Source organism: Spodoptera frugiperda, chromosome 18, assembly GCF_023101765.2.
Source record: "Spodoptera frugiperda isolate SF20-4 chromosome 18, AGI-APGP_CSIRO_Sfru_2.0, whole genome shotgun sequence".
Lineage (NCBI taxonomy): Eukaryota > Metazoa > Arthropoda > Insecta > Lepidoptera > Noctuidae > Spodoptera > Spodoptera frugiperda.
Genome location: NC_064229.1, coordinates 9344389 through 9357515, shown reverse-complemented (window position 1 = coordinate 9357515; position 13127 = coordinate 9344389). Strand labels below are relative to the sequence as shown.

General features: G+C 33.9%; 8 non-coding genes across 8 annotated transcripts; 4 read left to right on the top strand and 4 right to left on the bottom strand.

Annotated features, from left to right (window-relative positions):
• The first annotated feature begins 861 nt into the window (after nt 1–861).
• On the top strand, nt 862–980 carry LOC118278308 (5S ribosomal RNA). The gene has a single exon (XR_004783849.1). It is a non-coding gene; the product is annotated as a 5S ribosomal RNA (ribosomal RNA).
• A 686-nt stretch (nt 981–1666) lies between these two features.
• Nucleotides 1667–1785, top strand: LOC118278324 (5S ribosomal RNA). Its single transcript, XR_004783864.2, has one exon. It is a non-coding gene; the product is annotated as a 5S ribosomal RNA (ribosomal RNA).
• A 2726-nt stretch (nt 1786–4511) lies between these two features.
• On the top strand, nt 4512–4583 carry Trnah-gug (transfer RNA histidin (anticodon GUG)). The gene has a single exon. It is a non-coding gene; the product is annotated as a tRNA-His (tRNA).
• Nucleotides 4584–7095: 2512 nt separating this feature from the next.
• LOC118278307 (5S ribosomal RNA) lies at nt 7096–7214 on the bottom strand. Its single transcript, XR_004783848.1, has one exon. It is a non-coding gene; the product is annotated as a 5S ribosomal RNA (ribosomal RNA).
• A 2623-nt stretch (nt 7215–9837) lies between these two features.
• LOC118278306 (5S ribosomal RNA) lies at nt 9838–9956 on the bottom strand. The gene has a single exon (XR_004783847.2). It is a non-coding gene; the product is annotated as a 5S ribosomal RNA (ribosomal RNA).
• A 605-nt stretch (nt 9957–10561) lies between these two features.
• LOC118278341 (5S ribosomal RNA) lies at nt 10562–10680 on the bottom strand. The gene has a single exon (XR_004783877.1). It is a non-coding gene; the product is annotated as a 5S ribosomal RNA (ribosomal RNA).
• A 639-nt stretch (nt 10681–11319) lies between these two features.
• LOC118278340 (5S ribosomal RNA) lies at nt 11320–11438 on the bottom strand. Its single transcript, XR_004783876.1, has one exon. It is a non-coding gene; the product is annotated as a 5S ribosomal RNA (ribosomal RNA).
• A 1342-nt stretch (nt 11439–12780) lies between these two features.
• LOC118278328 (5S ribosomal RNA) lies at nt 12781–12899 on the top strand. Its single transcript, XR_004783868.1, has one exon. It is a non-coding gene; the product is annotated as a 5S ribosomal RNA (ribosomal RNA).
• Nucleotides 12900–13127: the final 228 nt, after the last annotated feature.

Below are 13127 nucleotides of genomic sequence, written 5' to 3'. Positions count from 1 at the left end.
CGAGCCGGGCCGTTCGTGCCTTATCTGTAAGTATTATTTTAAATACATACATACATTATTGTAGGTACTAATACACTAAACATTTGTGTTAATAGTTATGTTGAGTTATCATTAATTCAGTATCTACGAATAACTAAACAGTAACACATAGCTACCTCATCATTATCTACCACTAATTATCAGATTTATATCACTAACAAACTAATTAACAGTTGATTGCGTTAATTTACTATTGTAATTGTCTTATGAATTTAATATCTATGTAATTATCATGCCCTTATCATAATCATTATCAGATCAGCCTATAAGTGGCCACTGCTGACCAAAGGCCTCTTCTCACACGGAGAAGGTTTGAGCATTAATCGCCACGCTTGCTTGGGTTGGCGATTTCAAACTTATAATTAGAAATCAATAAGCCCAGGTTTCCTCACGATGTTTTCCTTCACCGTTTGTCAGTGGTGTCTGTCTTAGAAAGTACATAATATGACTCGGTAAAAGTCACACTACCACCTTCCTATAAGTGCCAGATAAACTTATGAAACAGCTAGCACAAACAAATTACGTTCTTAATTCTATCTAGACATTGTGAAACAAGTCCTAAATCAACCATTTTGCTACAATTGTGTACCAAACCAAAATGCTTGTACTTACTTAGCAACAAAAAATATACTGTCTTTCAAAGCAAAGTTGTTTCCTGTTTACACTTTATCGCCGAGCTTCTTATCATTTATTTTTAAACTAACTGGCAATTCTCCACGCGGTTGTGGACTTGTGGCTATGGCACGAGTAACGGCAGATGACGTCATTGTGCTATTAATAGGTCTACAGTCTATAATGAAGAGCTATTTTAGCTCAGCATTCGCCAACGTCCATACCATGTTGAAAGCACCGGTTCTCGTCCGATCACCGAAGTTAAGCAACATCGGGCGCGGTTAGTACTTGGATGGGTGACCGCCTGGGAATACCGCGTGACGTTAGCCTTTTGCTAATTTTTATTTTAAACTATCGTTTTTGTTTTTTATGTTATTTTTAATTACCTATGTTTTTATTATTTAACGTAAATACAGTTATTTCTAAAAAAAAAAACAGTTATTCAGTTTATTTCTAAAAAATATTTGCTTAAAGTTTCTAGGTCTCTTAAAGGTACTACATTAATTTAATACTCATTAATTCAGGTATTGATATAGTCGTTTTGATTAATATCTAAAAACCTACTTAGTGTGTTAGTTATTCATTTTAGAAAAAAATATCTATTATTTAGGTCTAGCTACCGAATCACAATTGAAAATACGTTTCAATGCAGGGTCTTTCTACTAAGCTTGATGAAATTGTATAATTTATTCGACTAGAAGGGTAAGTCTAGTAGATTGAATAGAAAAATGTTATTTTTATCCCTACATTTCGTCGTTTAACAAAAAAAAAAAATCAATGGCTCATATTTTTTCATATAAGAATTAAGTTGTTCAAAACAAAGTTGTTTCTTGTTAATACTTTATCGCTGAGCTTCTTAACACATATTTTTAATCTAACTGCCAATTCTCCACGTGGTTGTAACTTGTAGCACGTTGTAGATGTAGAGCTATGATAAGACTAACGACCGATAATTGTTATCGTGCCATTAATAAGTCTACAGTCTATAGTGAAGAGCAATTTTAGCTCGGCATTCGCCAACGTCCATACCATGTTGAAAGCACCGGTTCTCGTCCGATCACCGAAGTTAAGCAACATCGGGCGCGGTTAGTACTTGGATGGGTGACCGCCTGGGAATACCGCGTGACGTTAGCCTTTTGCCAAAATTTTGCACATTATGCATTTTTACAAATTCTAATATATTTTTTTATAATATTATTATAATTATGCTTCGCTAACAAGAACATCAAAATTATGTCTATTACGTACACATTATCAAACATTTTGATTAGAAAATTATACTAAAAGGAATTCGAACAGATATAGTTATGAAACTTAGACAGTTTCCTTCACAATACACTACGTATATTATAACATTTATCTCTACACATCAAAACAGACAGACAGACAATAAACTAAACTGGCTATAATTTCCAGCTGCAAGCCCATTCAAACTTGCCAAACTTCGGATCTAAAACATAACCATTTCCTTAGACCATACAACAGAAACTATGAAACGATGGACCATCAAAACACAATACCTTATAGATGGTACTCATTATACAAGAACCAAGTTATCATTACCATCGCAAAACCAAAACACAACCAATTTCAAACCTTAACACATTTAAAATAAAGGTTAGTGGTACTGAATGTAACAGCAAAGTTGAGTTGGTAAATGTGTTTGGCGATTTGACTCGCCTTAGATGTCCCGCTGTGAAAGGTAGAAAGGAATGATAGCTACAATTTTCTAAGATGCAGTTTCGTTGATGTTTGTTTTGCAATAGTGAATGGTAGTTGAGGAGTGAGGGATGTTGTTAAAAAAGTTTTTGGGTGATGTCTTTTCAGATAAATGATTTCGATAAGTGTTTTCTTTTTTATGGTACCTTTAAGCCAGTAAATGAGCAGACGGATCACCTGATGGTAAGTAATCGCCGCCCATGGACACCCGAAACACCAGAGGCGTTACGAGTGCAAGTTGTTGGGGAATAGCGGATTGGGAAGGGGGTAATTGAGCCTTCGGTAACCTCACTCTCACAACGAAACACAACGCAAGCGTTGTTTCACGTCCTGGAATGAATAGTACTGAAGACTAAGCCGTGTCCTGCTCTCTGGTAAATCTGAACATTTTGAAATGTGATCTCCAACTTGCAATTTCCAGCTCACTAAAACTAAATAAAGTCAAAGTCAAAAACATTATTTCAATTAATCCTTAATTAGGCACTTTTGAAACGTCAAATTGAATTGTCCGTCAGTCTGTCCGTGAACCTGAAATAGTATGACAAATTCCTATTTATCCTAGATGCGAGTACAAGCAAATGCTGGCAGAAACTAGTTCACAATTCATTATGTACCTACAGCATACCTAAAAGAGTTCCCATACCCTCATTGCCGTCACCATTCACAAATAACTTTGTCTAACGCTTACACACACTTTCTTTTACCCGATTACGCAACACAAAGGAGGGTTATGAGTTTAACCACCGTAATCACTTATAACAACCCGTCAAACACTACTTCATTATTTTTTAACACCACAACCCACCAATCAAATGCCCAATTACCGTTAACTATAAAAATGACTTCGTACAAGGAAATGCCTTTTGTTAATGAATGAGCTTGTTTAAATAATTCCTGTTGGGGTACAATTTACCCTAAGTAGCACGCACACGGTTAAAATATTGATGACGATGATTTTTGTGTGTATTTTCTATAGATGTAGTAATAGAAACAAAAAAATTAAGTTAGGTGCACTAATCTTATAAATGACAAAATTCATACATTTGGGCACATTTTCATGTATTTAATTCCATGGTGGCACATTGCATTTTTTTTGAATAATTACTTCGCTATTTACCAATGAAGTTTTGACACATTTTCTGTCATGAGATATTTCTGTCCCTTTTACACCTCCGGTTATCACATATTAGATACTTGTCAAACCCTGCGGATGAGAGAGAGAGAATGCTATTCGGCACTAAGCCCACCTTTGTTCGATTGTATACGTAAATTGTTATAAAAAACATAAAAAAAAATATCTTGATAGCAGCCAAACACAATGAAGAAACTGAGCAGCCGATCGGGAGAAAAAAACCATTTGCCTAATATTTAATTGTTAGTAGTTTAGTAGGTAAGGGTTTAGATATATGCTTAATAAATACCCAGATTATACATAAATATGTCAGGAGCCCATGTCTTTATTTATTTGTCAATCAAATAGAATTAATGTATTTACACAGAGCTTTTAGATTACACAAAATGTAATTGTATTTTCTCAAAACATTTATTTATTTATCTCCTACTTATAATGACAAAAAGGGGGAATTATTTTCTTTCCTCCATTCACAAAACTAGTTTTTCTGTCATAAACCCACAAATGACACGTGTCACGTAATTGCTTACCAATTTACTGACCGAGAATCGAACCCGAATGTGGTCATTGGACTGAGTAATTGTACAATTTTACTTATTATGTCTGTTTGGTTATTTTCTTTCTATTTTGGTAATGTGTGGATTTGTTTGGTTAGTTTTTTATTTTGTTTTTTGTGATTAAATAAATAGGCGTGATGTTTTTCTTTATTAGGAAGTTTGTTATGACTATGAGTCAGTCTACAGCTTCAACTGAAATGTATATTGTATAGAGTCTATACTATAGACAGTTTTTCTAGACACTGAAACACAAAAGACGTTTTTTATCGTACTCTTTTATTTTCATTCAACATATTTATTTATACAGACCATGATTCACAAACTTTGTCACAACAAAATTATGCAACGGTAGGAAAGAGATGGAAGTATGTTGGCTATCTCTGTCTGACGCATGACGTCACGCTTTAGGTAACCGGCCGGAAATTTCGACGAGGCTGCTACCCGCTCCGATAGCCGTGATCGTCTAGTGGTTAGGACCCTACGTTGTGGCCGTAGTAACCCAGGTTCGAATCCTGGTCACGGCAGTGTCATACACTGTTACGGCGGAGCAATTCTTTTGGAATTTTTTGGTCTGAAAATTATTAAAATGGGCCTTTATTTGTATCGAGAATAAAATTTATTTTTTATATAGATAAGATACATTTTTATTTTTATTAATTTGTACGATATTCAGTCGAAAAGTGTTTTTTTTTCTCTTTATTTATTTTTAGGGACTTTTATACGCACGTGTATGCCAGTCCCATCATGCCTTATACTAATACATAATCTAACTAAAAATGACGAAAAATGTTGTCAAGTTTATAATAACAAGTTCTAAAAGGTTTATGTTTATGATTATTTTGTAAATTTTTAATATTCAGTAATGAATACACTTGGTTCGAGCCGGAGCCCCGGTAAACCCGCTAGGTAGTCAACAGCTCCGAATCAGGCACCATACTGGGACCCATCTGAAATAAAAAAATCACCATAATTAATCACAAACAAACTAGTTATAAAGTACATTAGCTCCTGGACAGTATCTTAACGCTTTGTATCAGTATTGTAATGTAACACAAAGGTTTGTTACAAATTACACTCATTTGTTACACTTTGTTAGCCTTTCAACAGCGTGTTTTGTGTTTTAATGCGTTTTGTGGGGTAGGTGTTTGTAAATAGGGGTGAAGATGCTTTGGAATTTGGAATGTATGTAGATGGTTTTGGACTTAAAATGTTATCATAGCGGTATAACGGTTGTAAGTTCGTAAAAACAGTGGATATTAAAAAAATCGTCGAATTAGTGGTTTGTATTTTTTTGTATTTTATGGCTCTTTTTCATATTTAATGATGAATATATAGATATAACAGGAAAACAATATTTTCTGTAACATTCTAGAATTCCAAATAAATAACATTCATTATCAGTCTCCAAAAAAAATTACCAAAATAAGCGCCTGCCAAAAAACCTACAGCAACAATTAACGATTACGCCACTATTCACCTAACAATACCTACAGTGACTACTTTCCACATCAATCCTTAATCAATATCTTGCACTAAACTCATGACTGCTCAAAGGCATTCCTCTAGATGACCACTACATTGTATAATATCATAAATCTATGCAATCGGACATCAAACGTCAATGGTGGCTCAGAATACGGCAATATGGCATCCCTAGGGACATAGGGACTCAATAGCCGGAATGTAATCCGGCTGTGGAACTCGTCTCATAACTCTGATATGAATTTGGTTGGTGGTTAATACTTGGTTAAATGGGAGTTTCTTGTTTCTAGAAATTATCTAGGCGTATTTCTTTTTGTTTCAACAATAATAAGTACTTAATATTTTCTATATAGTCCAGGGCGAGATTTTTCATTTCATTAGTTACTTACGTCGTCCGTACGATCGTACTTAATTAAAAGCTACTGGTTAGTTATGATAGAAATTGTTATTTTATAATGATAGAAATGTGTGTTAAAAGAATAAAATTTTAAGGGTCTTTTCTGAAAGTTCTCAAGAAACTAAAAAAAGTGGTGCGTATCGATAGAACCAGTCATTTAGAGCAATAGTTATAATTTTGAAGTTTGAAGCAAGTTTGAAGATTCGTCATTTATTGCTTTCTAAATGTGCTAGGAAACACACAATAATGAAGGATATTGCTAGAATTAAATATGTGAGGCAATTCTGGACTTTCAGAAAAGTCCAGAATTGCCTCAAATTAATGTGGAGCCGTATAAGGATTTGACCTTCTTATTTTTTTCCACATAGGTGAATTTCCACATAACTGAATTCCAAAAATCCTTTTAACAGTTGTTATCCGTAATCAACAATATACAGTAAACAATCTTAATTAACACAACACATTTAAAATTTAAATCACAAGCACTGTCCAGCGAATTGTCAAAGCAAGGGGGTCCCGAATCCCGAATCCCGATTGCCTATATTATCTACCGTTACGATGTTAATATCCAGAGATATTAAGATAAGGGCTAATCCCGCCATAACTTAGCCTTACGTCACTTATAGACGATCCAATAGCGGCTGACCATTGTCCTGCATTTAATTTAAACGGTATACTGCTTAAAGCGAAGCGGTAATGATTTTACTAGCCCCTACAAACTCCTCTTTACCACCACATTTCCATATACCGACTTTGTTATAAAGGCATTAAGGTTGATTTTTGCTTGGTTTTGTCTATTTGTGGTGGTGTTCCATCTTTGTTCATAGGTGTCGTAAGATTTTATGTGGAAATGCTCTTTATGCAAACAAGTCCTATGGGTGATATTCCTGGTTTTTGGAGCCATTGAATTTTGACCCGCTATTAATGTTAATGTTTATATTGTTGGACTTGTAATTTGATGGAAGGAGATATGAAACAATAATGGCTTTAGATAATTTGAATTCCAACATAAATTCATGGTAAATCACTTTTATGTGGTACGGAACGTAATAAAAATTAAATACTTGCATCAAAATTTTGAAAAATATTTAACAGGATTGGTTAGAAAAAATATAATAAAATTGTAATTTAAACTTATGTTAAAAAAAATAGCAAAAGGCTAACGTCACGCGGTATTCCCAGGCGGTCACCCATCCAAGTACTAACCGCGCCCGATGTTGCTTAACTTCGGTGATCGGACGAGAACCGGTGCTTTCAACATGGTATGGACGTTGGCGAATGTCGAGCTAAAATTACTCTTCAGTACAGACTGTAGACCTATTAATAGCACGATACGTTAGCATTGATGACATCATCCGTCGAGATCTTATTATAGCCACGACAGTGAGTAAAGCCAGCTATTTTTAACCCCCGACGCAAAAAGAGGGGTGTTATAAGTTTGACGTGTCTGTCTGTCTGTCTGTCTGTCTGTCTGTCTGTCTGTCTGTGGCATCATAACTCCCGAACGGATGCAGTGATTTCAATTTAGTTTTTTTCGTATTAAAGGGGACTTATGTGCGAGTGTTTTTAGACATGTTTGATGAAAATCGGTTGAGCCGTTTTAAAGTTATGGGCGGTGAAAGTAACGTAAGCGAGAGATTAACCGAAGGTCTGCAAATATACTGGGATGGGGCTGTGGATGGGGTCTCAAATGAAACCGCACTGAAAGAAAATATTGAAAGATATCATTTTTTCGTATTAACAAAAATAAAAAATTAAAAAATAATAATAAATAATTTAAAAAAAATTAAAAATAAAATAAAATATTTTATACCTTAACAAGAATTGAAATTATAGTAAGCATATGTAATATACTAAGCCTAACTTAACCTAACCTACCTATAAAAAGTATGAAATAAAAAATTAAATTAAAAATTTAAAAAAACCCCCGACCTAAAAACTTAATTTCCCTTTAAAAAGTAAAAAATAATAAAAGAAACCTAATCTTAAAGTACCTAAGAATGTACTAATAATTCTAAAAAAAAAATACGTCACGTTGGGGGACCGCATGAATACGGACTGCACACTTACATACTTAAACATCAATTTACTTTAATGTTAACACCAAGCATGTGATACTTATGAAAAAATCGTAGAGAAGTAAGAAATAATTAGGAGCGGTCCCCCAACGCGACGTATTTTTTTTAGAATTATTAGTACATTCTTAGGTACTTTAAGATTAGGTTTCTTTTATTATTTTTTACTTTTTAAAGGGAAATCAAGTTTTTAAAATTAAATGGTTAAAAACTCAACGAAAGAATATAATATTGTATGTGATATTACTATACTACCTATGCCATGAAAGATGTATTTTTTATTTCTAATCTTTGGTTTGTTACACATTTTAGTGAATGGGTCGATTTAACACCATAATATGGCATTTAAATATGTTTATATAAATATGTATCTACGAGTTTAAACACAGGCAGGAGGCATGTGAATATAAATCTTAACATTTTTTATTGTGCTTATTTAAAAGCCTAAGTTGGTATATAAGGAAACAAAATTATTTCCTTCCATATTTTAAGCATTTTACTAACTTATGTATGGTATCATATACAGTAGAGTCCGTTTATAATGACATCGAAAGGAATTGACAAACACGTCATAATAAGCGGACGTCATACAAAGCGTTATGTATAAATGAAAATCTTTTTTATGTAAATATGTATGTATTAAGTATTTTAATACAGAAACATAGTATATTTGCATATGTGTAAGACCATATTAAATCAAAATCAAAATTGCTCGTAATCAGCAGATTATTATAATAACACATACAGAAGAATCCGTTTATTATGACTCCGCCTATATTGACCAACCGGTTATTATAACGTAATTGCATGACGAAGTTTGGTTTTCATATAAAATTCTTTATAAAAAAGTCGGATATAATGACTTCCCTTACAGTGACATGCCGCTTTATATGACCCATTTTTAATAAATTATGTCCGGTTATAATGACCGGCACGATTCTTTACCTTCAATAATGTTCGTTATATTAAATCAAAATCAAAATTGCTCGTAATCAGCAGATTATTATAATAACACATACAAGTGTATTTTTTATTGTAAGTAATCCGTAATTTTTGTCTGCTTTTGTAAAAACAGACTCTCATACTATTGTGTATAGAAGACATAGCTATGGTCAAATTATCATTTTCAATATTGCTGTGGACAAATCGTGATAATAATTCTGCAGCTTTTAATGCCTCTTCCGCGGTAGGTAATGGGGCTTCCTCGACTGCTTTGCGACGTTGAGATGACATTTTTTCCACAATAACAAACGAAAAAACAATGCGTAACCTTCAACTGTCAATTACTCACTGAGATTCAAAACAAAAACTAGGCACGTGCCGAACGTCGTCGGGAATTAACGAACATTATTGAAGGTAAAGAATCGTGCCGGTCATTATAACCGGACATAATTTATTAAAAATGGGTCATATAAAGCGGCATGTCACTGTAAGGGAAGTCATTATATCCGACTTTTTTATAAAGAATTTTATATGAAAACCAAACTTCGTCATGCAATTACGTTATAATAACCGGTTGGTCAATATAGGCGGAGTCATAATAAACGGATTCTTCTGTATTTTGATTGTATTTCTTGAGAGTAGTATAAGTTTGCAACACCTCAATAATTATACTTTCAATCGAAAGACTTGCATTTTCTATAAATGTTTCATAACAATGTATAATATGTCATATACTTAGGTTAATTTTATTAAAAGTTTATTATGTTTATGGGAATGATAAATATATTCACAAAAAATAACAGAAAATGAACTAAATCAACTGGTAATTCAATTGTTTTGTCAAATCCTAATTGTAGTTAAATGTAAAAAAAAATTGCAAAAGGCTAACGTCACGCGGTATTCCCAGGCGGTCACCCATCCAAGTACTAACCGCGCCCGATGTTGCTTTACTTCGGTGATCGGACGAGAACCGGTGCTTTCAACATGGTATGGACGTTGGCGAACAACGAACAGAATTTAAAGATCTTACTAAAAGCGTGAGTCACTTTTAGCATATTTTTTATGCCAAGAGACGCGACCGAGACCAGTTTTTTTGTATCTAATAATAAATTGTACAATCTGACACTAGTTTCATTTACCTCGCGTCCAATTGAATTATTGTAATAACGACCATAACAAAATTAGTTTTCACTTAATTTTAAAATATCTGGTTTGGCACTCGATTTGATTCTACCATTCCCTGACTAATGTTTTGTAGTAAGCCAAGACATTAATCATACTAAAGAACATAATATTTAAAACTTTCACATAGACGATAATTACTACTTTAAATTAAAAAAGTGCCATATTTTCCATTACCATCCAAAATCTGCTACTCCCACCACCGTCGCCCACCCTGCGTATAATCCTGCGATGTAACCTCAGCGACAAATGTCGCCAATAAGAAACCTGTCGCGGCTGGATTAGTCGGCGTTAATTGAAGTTATTATTGTCACACTTTAGGGATGGGAAAAATAGATATCGATAGTCAGTATTGCAATTTTTGTTCTTTGGTGAACATAATAGTTTGAATGTAGTAATTTGTGATTTAAAAAAAATAGCAAAAGGCTAACGTCACGCGGTATTCCCAGGCGGTCACCCATCCAAGTACTAACCGCGCCCGATGTTGCTTAACTTCGGTGATCGGACGAGAACCGGTGCTTTCAACATGGTATGGACGTTGGCGAATGCTGAGTCAAAATTGCTCTTCAGTATAGACTGTAGACCTATTAATAGCAGCACGATGACATCATCTACCGTTACTCGTGCTATAGCCACAACCGCGTGGAGAATTGCCCGTTAGATTAAAAATATGTGTTAAGAAGCTCAGCGATAAAGTGTAAACAGGAAACAACTTTGCCTTGAAATACTTAATTCTTATATAACTTAGTAAGACTTAGTTCTTACTTGAAAAAATATGAGTCATTAAAGTTTTTTTGCGTTAAACGACGGAAGGCAATGATGAAAGTAACTTATTTTTTAATAATTCTTCGAGACTTACCTACACCGGCATCTAGTCAAACATTTATAACGTAATTTCTTTATCAAGCTTAGTGGGAAGGCACTGCAGTGACGTATTACCAATCGTGATTAAGTTAGAAAACATAATAATATGTTTTCTTTCCAAAATGATTAACACAATACAAAGGTTATCAGAAATTCATCAAAAAGACAATATCAATAGCTTTTACTACAAAAAATTTCTTAAAACTAAAAATATATTTTAGTTAAATAAATTCAAATAACTGAAAATTAAATAAATGAAAATATTGTAAGGCATAAAAGCGGAAACATTAATAAGTGTTAAATAAAATTTTAGCAAAAGGCTAACGTCACGCGGTATTCCCAGGCGGTCACCCATCCAAGTACTAACCGCGCCCGATGTTGCTTAACTTCGGTGATCGGACGAGAACCGGTGCTTTCAACATGGTATGGACGTTGGCGAATGCTGAGCTAAAATTACTCTTCAGTACAGACTTTACCTATTCATAGCACGATACGTCAGCATTGATGACATCATCTGTCGAGGTCTTGTTATGTCCGTGACCATGAGCCGCTATTTTAAAACCATATCGTGTGTGTCTGTATAATCTGTCTTTATCGCAGTAAATTATGTATTTTATCACAGTTTTATTTATGTACATCGCGCCCAGTTTTACGATTACCTATTTACAACATATTTATATCAACATTATTTGTCTGTTCTGTTTCTGTTATAGCAAATAACATTAGTCGTACGACTCATTATTTTTTCTAGAACATTTTTCTCAAGTTACCTACACAACATTTTTGTAATAAAATCTATCGATAAAATTTTAAAATTAACTCATCCCATCACTAACTAGACACGTAATTTAACTTCACCATCACTACACCACAGTAAGCGGATTAGTGTTTAAAATCAAAATGGCGGACGCGTTCCATAATTAAAATGTGTCATAATATTAGGGGTTGAATGAAAATGCGAATTATAAATAATACTTATAAGGGCAAGAGATTAGTTAATTTATTTTCTGAATAGGTGCTAAATTATTATTTTTAATCCTACGGGATTATTTGTAATTATTACATGGTGCTTCGGGTCTGTTTTCGTTTTGATAGATAGATTGAAAAAAGAAGTACTTATCTTACAGCAAGAGCAGTGAAAAGAAACCCTCTAATTCTCTCATTTGTGTTTTTATTCATTTGCAGATGAAATTCTAGTATTATGTCGCACTTATAATGTTAATGTCGGTTGTTTTTACCTTGCGTATGGGGCAGACACTTGAGAAAAAAAAACAAATTTTGTTTCTTTCTCTTTGTTTCGGTGTTACACCATCACATAGCTTTCGACTAGAGCAACAATTGTTTTTTAGAAAAGATTTTTATTCGAACTACCATTTTGAAAATATACAACAAAGTAACATTCAGACGACCATAAGTCAAAAACGATGTGTCGTAGGACTATGTATCTCAGAGTCTAAATAGTTTATAATATGGTCAAGATTAACCTGAAACTGATAGTGAATTTCCGAAAAAAACCTCTTTTTTTAGGGTATTTTTAGCCATTGTGCCCAACCCTGCTAACAATTTAATAAAGTAGATTAACTAAGTTACTTAACTAGTTTACACACATGATGAAGTAATATTCTTGTATGCTACAAACACTCCATTCAATGTCAATAGAACTGTAAGACATCATAACCTGTTTGTAGATAAAAAATGTTTGTCGTCATCCAAAGCAAAAAAATATACTAGTGATGACTCATACGTTTATATAAGAACTATAAATTCAACTCAGCATTCGCCAACGTCCATACCATGTTGAAAGCACCGGTTCTCGTCCGATCACCGAAGTTAAGCAACATCGGGCGCGGTTAGTACTTGGATGGGTGACCGCCTGGGAATACCGCGTGACGTTAGCCTTTTGCTATTTTTTTTTATCACAAATTTTTACATTCAAACTATTATGTTTACCAAAAAACAAGAAATGCAATATCGACTATCGATATTTATCTTTCCCATCCCTAAAGTGTGACAATAATAACTTCAATTAACGCCGACTAATCCAGCCGCGACAGGTTTCTTATTGGCAACATTTGTCGCTGAGGTTACATCGCAGGATTATACGCGGGGTGGGCGACGGTGGTGGG